General features: G+C 45.5%; 1 long non-coding RNA gene across 1 annotated transcript; it reads left to right on the top strand.

Moving 5' to 3' along the window:
- The first annotated feature begins 7,536 nt into the window (after positions 1-7,536).
- LOC140658943 (uncharacterized) lies at positions 7,537-12,282 on the top strand. Its single transcript, XR_012044930.1, has 3 exons — positions 7,537-8,181; positions 11,064-11,193; positions 11,346-12,282. It is a non-coding gene; the product is annotated as an uncharacterized lncRNA (long non-coding RNA).
- The last annotated feature ends 1,061 nt before the right edge of the window (positions 12,283-13,343 follow it).

Genomic DNA, 13,343 nt, shown 5'->3' with positions numbered 1-13,343 from the left:
TCCTCCAGAAACTGCTACTGGAGGGCTAACTGCAATAAAAAAGCTCACTTGCCTCTTCTGTAACCAACTGATGCCAGTCTCTGATTCTGTTCTTCCCTCTATACACAAGTGAATCCATCTGTAGGTCTCATAAGCCGTTGGCCAGGCAATGATGTGGTCTCATCACGTCTCCCAGCTGGGCTTCCTCACTTCTTTGGTGGGATTTTCAAAGGGTCCTCAAAAATCAGTGCCCCAGAGTGGAGATAGAAGTCCTCTTTTGCAGTTCATTCTTCCACTGTCACCTTGTAGCACCACAAATTACTGAGGGTGCGGTCTTGCTAGTCTCACCCAACATTTGCCTTTCTGTGAAAGCAGAGGGGTCTGATTCCAGCATCTGCTCCATGCTGCAACCAGCTGACCTCATGCAGGGTTCAAAGTGCTCTCCATGCTCTCTCCTAAACACCTCAGGCACTTGCTTCAGTGTACCCTTCCACAGGAGGATGTCTTCTGCTTCCAAGCGGCCAAGTTTCTGCGCTGGGTGAAATACTTGCATGTGCACATACATATACAACCCCATCACTACCATGTATAACGCTGCTTGCATTCCTGGAGGATGCAAACTCATTATATCCTGAACGAATCCAAGGCATTACCCCATGTGTATCATCAGGAGTAAGAACTGCTTCTGGAGATGTGGCCTTTAAGATATCCCAGTCCAAAATAAATGGCTAAGCAGAGCCATTGATGGTGTGAGGTGTTTTCCACTGCAAAATTGGGCTGAGGAACTTTAGTCACTAGATAGCAGGTTTTATATTTCTTTTATACTCTTAGCTAGATAGAGTATATATATTATTATATTTTAAAATATATTTTCTTTCTATATTTTTGAGGAATTGAGTAGAAAACCCCAAAAGAGACATAATAACCTTTCTGCAGCAGATTACATTCCCCAGTGAAAGACACCCTTGCCTGGAAGTGTCAGGGGAAGAGCAAGGCTCTAGAGGGTCACTGATGAGCTGGGTGAGAGGGTTAGAAAATTCCCAGCAGCTCGGGCAGCCACGGCTTCCCCTTCTGCCTTCATAACCTGCAGCAATGCAGCTCCCTTCTGCCACCAATGTACAAAAGTGACAATTTGTCTTTGTTTTCAGCTGCTACTGTCCCCTTTTTCAAAGCCATGGCACTGTGTTTGACTGTGATGGCACATCTCAGGGGAGAACGACAAAATATAGAAGCAGTCAGAGCCCTGGAGAGCAAACAGCCGAAAAGTGCCTGCACCGTCAGAGCGGTTCACAAAAAGGGGCATGGAAAATACTCAGGTCTCTGCCTTGAGAGGTGACCGAGAAGATGAGGGTGATGAAGTCTCACACAGTGTCACAGGTCAGGGATGAATTAATATCCTTGCTGGAGCGAAGGCCATAGCTTGCCCAGTGGCAGCGAGGGAAGGGTTTTACCTCCTCGCTCCACGCCTGTGTTGGAATTAATCACTCACATACAAATGTCAACACTACGGAAAACATCCTTCAGGATAATCTCTCTCACAAGCTGCTTAACCTTTTGGTAATATACAGTTCACTTGCAGGTGTCAAAGGATTTCAGCCTCTCTCATCTCTGTTCGAAGGCATCTTCATCTGCTGGCACCCGGCACCGATGAAGTGGGTGAGCAGGCTGCGGCGACCAGCAGCGCCGACGTACCCACGGAGAGTCCGACCGGCGAACGCACAGCACTGCTTTCTCTCCCGGCACCTGCGCAGGATTCTGGCAAGGACAAAACGATGCTGAGGCATGCCAAATCTCATCTTCATTTCACTGAATTCAGTCGTGCTTCAGAGCAGAAAATGCACACCTTTGCTGATTCCCACTTGTCTTAGAGGGAGGTTTGCCGTCAGATTTTGGCTTTGTGGAGTGGCCGGGGAGGACCTTGCAGTGGGGAATCACTCAGATACAGTGAATTCTCCAGCAGGCATAGCATGCAGGACACTGTTTCTTGGCTTTATTCCAGACTGAGCAGCTATTTGGTGGTTGTTCTGTGTGAACCCGTTCTGGTCTGATTTCCAGAGGTAATGAGCATGCAGCACTCCTCCGTAGCTAGACGGAAATAGAGCTGTGCTCTTCAACAGCTGCATGCCTCAGTTTACCTGCACATAAAATTTTAAAAAAGATTATTTACAGCTAGGCAATAGTGAGCTTTGGTGTGCATCCACCTTATGCCATGCTTTGATTCAAATCACAGCAAGGTCACAGAGTGAGCAAATGGGTTTCCTTTTGGATGACACTAAAGCAGAAGTGCTTCAGGAGCTCATCTAGCATGCTCCAGCTGCTGACAGCTTGAAGCAAGTCCTCTATTCCCCCTAAAAAACATATAGGATGAATATAGGGCCCTCGGCACCAACTCCTTTGCTCTACATATCCCCCTCCTATAGCACAGCACCTTTTCCTAATGCAAACATAGCTTCAGCTTAGCAACAGCTCCTTCTGTAAGGATAGTCCACCGTCAAGTTGCATCATTCAAATCTGGCCCCGTTCCCTCGGGCTTCAATTGTTTAGGCTGGTTTCAAGCGAGAGCACCCACTTGCACTTAACGTGGTGCTCATTCATTGAAGTGGTATCGCTGCCAGGCTTAACATGTGCTCCAGTGCTTCACTGCCTCTCAGTCCTCTCCCACCACTGTGCGAGCTGGCGAGCGGGAGGTCCCCAGGCCAGTCCAGGGTACAGTGGTCATGTCTGCCACAATTTGCAAGACACTTGGAACTTTCCTGACCCTGACCCAGGCTTGCATAGAGGTTGTCCGTGTTATTGCTGCTGGAGCTGTACTTGGACCCGCTGCTGAAGAGAGACAGGCCTCCAGACACCCTTATTGAATGCTCGATTCGGTTAAAATCGATGGAATAATCAGCCCACAGAGCCTGCCCAAAGGTCAGGAAGCAGTGATTTTTTTCCTGCAGCAGCTTTGGTCCTGAGCTCTTGTTTTAGTGTGAGGATTGCAAGCAAAAAGCACTTCAGCAGCTAGGTTATAAAAGTGTTATGACTGCTGGTATTAGGCTGACAGGCTAATGTAACAAGTGCATAACAAGGTCTCCTAAAATAGAGAGGTAAATTCTTTGAAGCGCTCGTTTCTTGGACAACTCAAAAATGAGCTGGTGATGGATACGGCGCAGGCTGGGCTGGCGTCCTGCAAGGCAAAATGCAGAAGAGCCTCAAAGAGGAGCCCACCAACGTGGAGGAGGTAGAGGATGTCAGGAGAAGGGGTGCCGGACGGCGGGAGGGGACCAAGTGGAGAAACCCCCTGTTTCTCACCCCATTCCATCCCACGGCCCCAGAGTTTGCCCCCCCACCGTCTCCCCATCTGCCTGTCGCACAGAGACACCTCCGTGGCTCCTCAGTCCCGTGTGTGCTGGCAGCAGTCGTCTGCCGTGTCAAAGGACACGACAACATCGCTTTAAAGAGAGGACCCGTCTTTACCCCTCTAATCACTCAGGCACACGTACGCTATCGGCCGGACACACAATATACTGTGGACTGAATTTGCAGAAGCACTTTGATCTTTCATTTTTAAGCCCAGCGATTCAGTCCCCCACAGAGCTAAGGTAAATGGCTGCGATGCTGCTTCGGTGGATTCAAGGTTTCAAGTCAAACAGCAGTCATTTAACCACTCTTTTAAAGTTCATATCATTTGAATGTCATATGTCAAACTGATGCTACTTCCACTGAAGGCAAATAGATGTTTATTCCCCTCGCAGCTGGCCAGCAGTCTGACATTCATTATTGAAGCCTTGCAGCTGCCAGGGATTGGCGCTACCTGTAGGAGTGCGTCTATCAAAGCCTTCCACCTCTTAAGGGTTATTCCCTGTAATATCAGCTCATACGTTTTAGTTCAGGCTCATTTTACAGCTGCCGTAGGTTGGCAGTTGTTTTTTCCTATGTCTGGGCAAGGTCAGGCGTTGTGTTTTGCCCATTCTCTCCAAAATTATGTTGTTAGCTCATTTTTCTTGGCTTCTCCTGGGTTCAGACTCACCATCACCGTGCACCAGACCCCGAGGTTTATGATGTGAATGTTCCTCTGCCTGGTCTTATGGCTGTGGGCAGCGGCCAGCCCACAGGACCACAGTGCTGGTGGCCCAGCTGCGGCATCTTGATGCAGCTCCAGCTCTCCTTGGGGCACAGCAAATTCTGCTTCTGGGGAGTAAGTTTATGCATGAAATACTTGATATTTTGTAGCTTATTGGGCATTAAAATGTTCAATTGGCTGCAGAGGATTTTACAAAAAATAAAAAAGACAACAGAGATGATCAGATTAGTTTGCATTTAGACATTGCCCTGAACTTCACAGAGCAATTTACACCTGTACAAAGAGTCTGCGGAGTGATATTGCATCAGACCCGGAGCATTTTACAGCCACTTTGCACAAGCATAAATGATAGCATAAGGTGCAAAGCAAACAGCCAGCCGGACAATTACAAAGTGTCTTCACATGCCTTTTTAATCCTCATTACAGCCCCCTGTGCTGAGACTTGGCATCTTCCCTTCCCTGACAAGGGCCGGTGAGGCTGTGGAACCAATTTAGCCACCTGCCAGACTTGCAGGATCTGATTGCTGGTATCAACGTGTCCTTGGTCCTGGAGAGCTGGATGCTCCTTGCCAGTGTCTGAGATGCATCTTGCTAAATTACAGTGATGGAGATCACAGCTGCCTCCTGTCCTACCAGGCTTCTGAGCAACCTGTGATGTTACGTTCAACTACACGTATGTCTTTTTGTCTGTTTTTTTTTCCCCCTAAGCTTACCTCCATAGGTATCTCGGGAAGGGGGGGTGATGTTCATCTGAAAGACCATGGGCAAGTTCCTTGCCTGTACTGATACCCCCATGAAACAGGCCTGGATGCTGTGAGTGCTGTGTGTGCATGCAGGGTCGTGAGCCTCAGGACACGGTGAAATGGGCTAAAAGAGGGTTATTCAGCCGCTTTCAGAGCGAGAAGCTGGAAGCACCGCCGGCACGTGTCTGAGCCGTGCTTGTGCACTCAGGTTAACGACCCAATATACAGCTGCCGGCATCGTTCTGTATCTACAGTAACATTTCACGAGCAGTATGATTGTTTGCCGTAGCTCTCACATTTATGTCTGATACTGAAACTCCTTAAAAGAGAGCAGCTACCTGGTGTTTCTCAGCACTCCCAGAGCTCTCGCCCCGTTTCCCACTCGGAGCCTCCTGCTTAAAAGCTGGTAGACCTGAACTTTTCCCACTAAAGATGACAAGAAAGACCTGGCGAATGTTGAGCTACACAGGCAGGAGACAGCCTGAATAGTTAGACTGGTTGTATGCAGTTGGGAGATTGCCTGTCTAATGTTCTTTCTGGGAATCTTATTAATGTTATCTTATTATTTCATAATAGATATAACCCATGTGCTAGTGCTGGCAGGCTGTAATTGGGCCTTGCCAGGGAATTACTCATATTTTTCATTCTTGAAGGAATGAAGAGCGTATTCGGTTATGCTAACGACCTCATTTGTGTGGATTCCATTCACTTGATATGTCTCGCTCGTGAAGTATTACAGCTAGAGCGATGATTTCTCACTCAAAGTAAACGTCGGGGTGTCTCGAAGCAGATGCTCTCCTCTCCAGATGCTGAACGGATGCCTACGCCGTGTTTGCCTCTCCGTTGGCAGCTGCAGACTCACCCAAAGGTGGGTCTTTTTGCAGAACACGTTTCGCTGATGGTGATGGTGCATCTTTCCTCCCCTCTCAGTGTCTTGGGGTGCTGCAGGAGACATGGAGCTCTTTGAAACCATGGGGGAAAAATATTCGTTATCTGTTGCTGCTTTATAAATCCTTTCTGCCTATTCAGTAACCCTTTTTTGGGCCTTGGGCCTTTTGGGGTGGCTTGTAAAACACTACAAGAGGTAGAGTGTCTACCCAAGTTCTTAGCGGAGGGGTTTTTTAACTCTCCACAGGGTATAAATGATAGTTTCAGCCATGGAGAACCTTCCTCCCCATACTTACAATTACTCTCCTTTGTGTGTGTATCAAAGCACAAGCAACATATCCTTGTCAATAAAAGCCCTTTCTAATTCTTTTTTATCCTCCCCAGGGGAGTCCTTAGAGCCCTGTGGAACCTCGAGCAGCCCTTTAATTCCTCCCGCTTTGGTCCTCGACACTGCTTGGGGCCGGATGTTGTAGCAGCCGTGCCGGCTGTGAAAAATGCTGCTCCTTAATCGAGCAGAGCGGTGGCTGCTGAATGACACAAAGCATTACCTGCCCACGGGGACCCAGCGCGCTGGCTGTTTCTGCAGCGTTATCAAAAATGTTTCCATGCATTTGTTTGTAAAATGTCTTTATCCAGCCGGGAGAAATGTCCCTTGAAGTCAACTAACCAAATAAATAAATAACAGTCAAAGACAATCCAGTGAAAAAAAGTTTCTAGAGGGAAATAAGTGATGGATTGAAGGAGATCTGAGGCTGTTGTGTTGTACAACTTGGCGCACGATGTGACAGGAGAGAGTACTCACCGCGCTGCTTCCTGGTCTTCCATTTTAAATGAAGTCCTAAAAATGCTGATTTAAAAGGGTTGAAGAAACAAAATAAAATAGCCTGATGTACACTGTGAACATTCTTTAGACCTTCTGAATTTTTTTCATAATACATCTGCTGGTAGCCATGTCAAAATAAAGCTCTTCGACCAGGGTGCAGGAGGGATGCTGGAGCTCCTAGAAGTTTTTCAGTGTGTTCATGCAGAAATCTGAGCAAAGAGAGGAATGATTTCACTCTTCACATATAATAATAGCAAACAACAGGAACCCTGACCTGGAATTTGTCTTTGCTTTCCAAGAGCATCCCTGAGCGGTCTGTGGAGACCGGAGGAAAGTGCTGATTAATACCACCATTAATGAAAATAAACACAGGCTAAAATTCCAAGCACCATGATTGCTTCTCAAAGCATCCAGGGATAGCAGCAGATGCAATATAGCAGAAATCCACTTTGGCTGCCAAGGGATAATGTTTCCCACTTCAGACCCAGGCCTGGGGGGGAGAACATACCACCCATAGCAGAGCAGCCCGTGACCTTGAAGCTCTCATATGTTTAAAAAGCCATCTCAGAAATGCAGCAGACCTGAATGCTCCCAAGGGCAGCTTCCCAGCCCCTGCAAAGGGTTTAATATCATTTACTGACCTGCGTGGGACCTGGATACTGTTCGTGTGTATGTTCATTGGCTTTTTCCGTCCACGTATTTATCTCATTGATTTGACCAAAGGAATTACAGGATTGAAAGAAAATTAATAGTTCCCTGCCCAGCCAGCTTCTTATTTTGATTCATTCCTTTCTTGTCACTTTGAGTGAACTAAATATTTAATTGTGTTACCAAAAATAATTAGAGCTAATATCACATAGATTACACAAGCCAGTTCTAACAATAATGTTGGTAAGAACATCTAAATAACCTGATATTTAATTATAGTCTGGCTTGTTTAGTGATGTACAGGTTTGGGCCTTTCTCTTGCTCCAAATTTTGGCCAGCTACATTGATTAAATGAGAACTTTTTATAGCTAGCGTTCAAATTATCAAATACTTGCCTAAAGCAATCTCATTGATCAAGTGTATCATTTGTAATACAAATGTTTTTATTAGGAGGCTTTGTTCAAGATAAATGAAGGATCAAATTAACTGGAGATTGGATTGAGTAGAAAATGCTGCAGCTGGATAATTTCAAGCACTGAGGCTGAACATTTCTTTCAAATGACGAGAAGTCATCAACTAAGTCTTAATATAAAACACGCACACACAGAGGCATCTCTGTATTGATTCCTCTCATTCCTATGGCACGCTTTATACAAAACACATTCCGGTTTTGTAGGATAGGCTATAAACCCATCACCTCCCTGCAACTAAAGCAGTCTGTTTTTACTCTGGCCAAAATTAGGTATGCTATCAAAATACCAACACGCACCAAAACCCTCTTCTCACTCCCTCATTTTTCATCCCCGTTCTGTTGCCTCTGTTACTACCCAGTAAAACGCCTTGTGCAGCTCTGCTCTTAACCCAAATACCTCCTTTGCATCCAGAATGGGGCAATCATTTCCCTCTTTTTAGGAAAGAAAACCACTAGAAGAGAGCCAGCACGAATATTTAACTATTCCAGCATTCGTGGTAGCACAGCAGGGTCTGGACGTGATTGAGAGTTTATCCATGACCAGCCAGTGGAAAATGACGGTGTGAGTGAAACGCTGTTACTTTATATATATACATTTTAATACAGTCTGAATTAGGAAAGCTATTTGGGATTACGTTTTTTTGGCTGTCATGTAGAGCTGTAGATATTAAGTAGTTGCTTTCTGAAATAACTCTCTTCTCTACATCCCACTCCCAGAGCAACGTGTAGAGTGTTTGCTGATACAGGAATTACAGATGTTGGAGGAGCTGCTATAAAACCTCCCAAGATTTACATCTCCTCCGTGGGTCTCTCGTGGGCTGACTTCACAGGGAGAGGTTTTACAGGCATTCAGGATCCTTTTGAATGTATCTCCAGAGACATCTGCAATAATCGGAGGAAATCCCTTGAAGCCCATCAGATAAAATACACAGAGTTAGGAAGGGAGCACGGAGGTCAGTCAGTCCCCATGGACAAACTATTTTTGGCTTATTCAGGGACACAAGGCCAAGTTTCCAACTCATGCTGAGTGCTGGCTTCATGAAGACCTCCAGATGCTTGCAGCCTCACCCAGCTCCAGCTTGGTCTGGCTTACAGCATGAAAATAAGTGTAAATCTCCTTAAACTGCTGGGTTTTTTCTTAATTTGGGGTAGAGAGGAAAGTTCACCTCTTATACCTGGATCTGACCACTCCTAATGCCCGTCCCAGCGCTCTGTTGATGTACCGGGATGGTGTTCCAGCAGTGAAATACACAGCACAGCTTTTAGGGAGAATTATTACTTTATTCATTACTTCAGTGAAAGAAGTAATGAGCCCAGGTGGAATTACAGGTGGTAATGAAAAAGAGAGACTTGTTTTTCTTAGATATCATTTGTGGCCACTTCAACTATATGTATATGTATGTATGTATACATATTTATATGTATGCAAGTACCATACGTATGTAACATATGTATATATGACAGATATACAAAGGATTACATATATATATATATATGTTTGTTATGTCACATCCATATTTTGGAGCTGCAGGCTCTGGGTTGTGAGGGCTTGTATTTTGCTTTTATGCTGTGGCCAGTAATAGCTCATTGCCCTCATCGTAAGGTTTAAAACCTGTGACCATTACATTTGCTGAAGGAGGCTTAAACTTCACTTCGGAAAACTGCAGTGTGTTGGTGCGAGGTGTATTTTCTCTGGAAGAGCTACAGCTATTGTAATAAAAACAAGCAAACAATCAAATTTATGAGTTATATTTAAAGAGATGGGGAGCAAGAGCAAATTAACCCCTTCACGCTGTAGCCAAGGCTGCAGCACAAGGACATGGCTGCCACCTGCCCAGGAAAGGAGAAACGAAAGCAACGGCATGTATTGATAATGGGCAACTTGGTACGAGTCAAGCCATTTAATTTCTATAGGGAACCCAGTGACTGAAAGCAGCACTAATGCTGATTAATCCCCCTCCCTCTTTTCTGTCTCCTAATTTCTCGCCACTCGGTGCTCTTTCTTCCTTTCAGCTGATTTCCACTGTACGTGTATGTCAAGACGCCTCATGCTACATGCGCTGAATACACGTAAAATCCTGAAGATTACACTGTTGCCTTTCTTAGCCTGTATTACAGTTTATACCACTGTGTTAATCTCTGCTAATTCTAAAAGAATTTATATAGTTCTTTTAATTTCTGTTTCAGTAATTTACCACAAGAAAATCTAGATTTCTCATCAGACTTTTGGGGTTGTTTTGTTTCAAGTGAGATTTTGCAGCATTGCATCCCTGTTTGGTTCCCGGGGATGGGGACTGCTGGGATATACACTCTCTCCAGCCAGTCCAGCCCATCCCAGATGGGTTATGCTGTCCCTCCAGACTCTTTCTCAGTCTGTCCCAGGTACGAGGATGGATAAACTCAAAGGGGAGATAAGTTCATGCTCCTCATAACTGTCCTCATTTCAGGAGAGATGACCCGGCTTGATTTCACCAGGAATTTTTGTTTTGGTTTAGTAGATAATATGATTTCAGGGGGAGAAAAGCATGATCTAGGTTTAGAAATGACTCGTGTTTGGCCACCCAAACAATATAACAGCTCTTCAACTCTTTTCTGTGTTGGGAAATCTCAGTTGAGTTCAGTGTCCCACCTCTGTCTGCAGCATCTCCTGGGAAAGCCATGGAAGTGAGCCATGGGTTGCTGCATCCACCAAGACCTTTACTGATTGCTGCTGTTGCAAAAAGCAATTTCCCCATCTGGGGCAGCAGCTGGGCTGCTGTGTGCGGTTGAAACTGCCTGTGAAAGCAGAGGATGTCTGGGAGACCGGCTGATACAACACAGTTTCAGGCAGGAATGCATCTGAGGATGAAGCTTGGCAGGGAAAGCTGAAAAGGGGAAAGTGCACAGAAGTTGCAGGAACAAAATCCTGATTTTTCTAGCAATCCTGGGGAAGTGCCAGGATTTTCAGTATATGGTTTTTCTTTTCTGAGTGTCAGACAGGCCTGCCCAACAGGCATAGTGGTGAGGTTTAATTGATTGGTTTTGAGAAAAAGTGTTCCCGGTTGCCAAGGAGGCCAGGCAATAATAATAATAATAATAATAATAATAATAATAATAATAATAATAATACAGCTAACAGAGGTTCTCCTTAGGATGGAACATTAAAAAAATACATGGTTTGGGGCAAAATAGTTCTGACTTCTGCCTGAGGTTATGGACATGAAGTCTATCCGGTCAAAGAAACAACGAAAAGCCATGGTCAACTGGTGTCAAAGAGAAGGCTGGGAAGGGGGAGAGCCTGTAGTTGGCCAAGAGGTTGTAAACTCTTGCACAGAGGAGCAGTGTCTTGGAGGACTGAGGACCAGCCAGGTTGCATTGGAGGCCAATGGACTTCAGACGTGGTCCTTGCTGCCACAAGAAGCATAATCTCAGCGCTGCTGAGGTTGATTTTACATCTGATTTCAGCTGGAGCAGGCTCGAGGATTTCGTTAATTCAGCATCCACTCCATCTGCTTTACTGAAAATGTGTGCGAAGATTAAACATGACAAGGAATTTGTTTCCAAGAGACTGATATTTTGGGGTGGATTAAGAAATGTAAGTACCCTCCATTCCCTGGAGAGTGAGGCAGGCTGGCTCTGCCTCTCGGCTCTGGTCTCCTCCAGGCTGGCCAGTACCACGGAGCAGAACAGAAAATGGCATCACAACCACCACGGCTTTTGGGATTTATTTCTCTGCTTTTCCTACAGACCCCTTCGATTCAAACTCCAAAAGAAAACAAGTTCATCAAATGTCATCTCAAGAATATCCATCTGCATCCAGGCGTCGTGCGTCGTGTGTGTGAGAAATTACTTGTTGGGCAATCCTAAGGCTCATGTTCGCCTGTTCCGATCCATCTCCTGTCAGCATTCACACCCCTGTTGACAAACTGAATTTCACCTTGATTTCATCTTTCCAGATAACACAGATTAACTGGAAGCTGTGTCATTTTTTTGGTTTGCTTTGAAAGCATGCAGCAGGAGCAATCCTACAGAAAAGATACAGATGTTCTGAGAAAATCCTGCCCTCCTAGACCAACGTATTGCTGGAAACAGAGACACCAGAGATACCAGTGACTTTTGTAAGACTTTGAGCCCAGTATATGTAAATGCTTGTGTTACTATGCTGTTTTAATACTGTTTTCAAACCTCCCAGGCAGCATCTCCGCGGGGGTTACAGTCTCCATCTTCTCGCATCCAGCCTGGCATGGTTGGCTGAGATACTTCTTGAAGTGACTCTAGGAGATTCCTGAGCATTTAATGTGGCTTTGTGTGCAAGGCAAGGACAGTCAGCCCACAGCTCAGGCAGGCAAGAACAGAGCTGGTGGCTTCATATCCCAGCATAAAACCATTTGTATTACGCTCTACTCAGTATATATTGCTGTATGCTCATTCACCAGCGAGAAGAGATCATTCCCTCTCACTCTATCCAGAGAAAGAGACATAGGGAATGGAGGCTGTGATGAGACAAGTGGTTATGATGAGGTATAGGCATTTTTAATTAGCTCCTGCAGACTGCACCATACTGTTAATGAGCTCTTGCCAAGTTTCCTGTAATTCCTCTTTACTTTTTGTAACTCTGTAATAGTAACAATATAATCATTTTCTATAATAACCATGATAAAACCCAGATAATCCTTCTGTAACTCCTGCATAAGCTTCATGTAATTAAATCAGTTGGTGAAACATTCTTGGTCTAAGGGATGGATGAATGCAGCACAGCTCTGCTACCTGATGAAGAGAACGATGCGGAGAGCGTATTCCCCATATCCTCCTACCCCCAAAGCGGTATAAACCCAGTGCAAGACTGGAATAGGCTTAAAAAGGCAAACAGTTGTGTTTGGATCTCAAATTAGCCCATCGTTGCCAAAGCAGAGGCCAGAATATCACCAAACCAGTAAATTTGGTGCTGAGGGAAGAGCCTGGTTTGTGTTAGGTGGCTTGGTGACTAGGCAGCTGCTGGGCTCCCAAAGCAGAGAGTAGTTCCCAGATGGGTGGGGAGGTGTGAGGAGGGATGAGGAGAAGAGACATCACAGGAGTCCCGCTTTCATCTGTCCTTTAAAAGAAGGGGGAGTGTTTCTCAACAGTGCTGAGAAATGCAATTTAGATAAATAGCTGGCGGCTCCTATGAAGAGTTTATCCAGCCTGTTATCTTTCACTGGTCTGCTCCGATTGATGTACCCCAGGTGGTGTCATACGTGCTTATTCTTTTCTTTCCTTTTCTTTTAGTTAGGAGACATGCTTTTTCTATAATTACTCCTCTTATAGGAATTTCTCATGCAAAAGTATATACACATTGCAAAGGAACGGTCTCTCTGCACTTAAGTTGGGTGAACAATTGCAGATCTGCTGCCCTCCCTCCAGGAGCCTGGTGGTGATGCAGCCTTTTGTGATGCTGCCTTTAGATGAGAACCCAGCATCTTACTTTCCTGGCTCATGATTAAGCCTGTAGAGTTTATTGTCAACTGCAAGAAACTTACCCCTGGGCAGAGAAAGGCAGCAGCCACCCACAGCAGTGCTGCAGACTGATTCCTGCGAGGATTTCTGAGCATAGCTGTTGGAGAGCGAAGCCATCCCAGACAGTCCTACCACACATCCCCAACCCACAATTTCACAGTCAACAGAAGTGGGGAGATCAACAGAGATGAGTGACTTTCCAAAATCCCCATCATACGTTTCCTGGGTAGCAATTCACGCTGCAGCATGCCC

This window comes from Ciconia boyciana, chromosome 13 (assembly GCF_034638445.1).
Source record: "Ciconia boyciana chromosome 13, ASM3463844v1, whole genome shotgun sequence".
Classification (NCBI taxonomy): domain Eukaryota; kingdom Metazoa; phylum Chordata; class Aves; order Ciconiiformes; family Ciconiidae; genus Ciconia; species Ciconia boyciana.
This window is presented reverse-complemented; position numbering and strand designations above follow the sequence as displayed.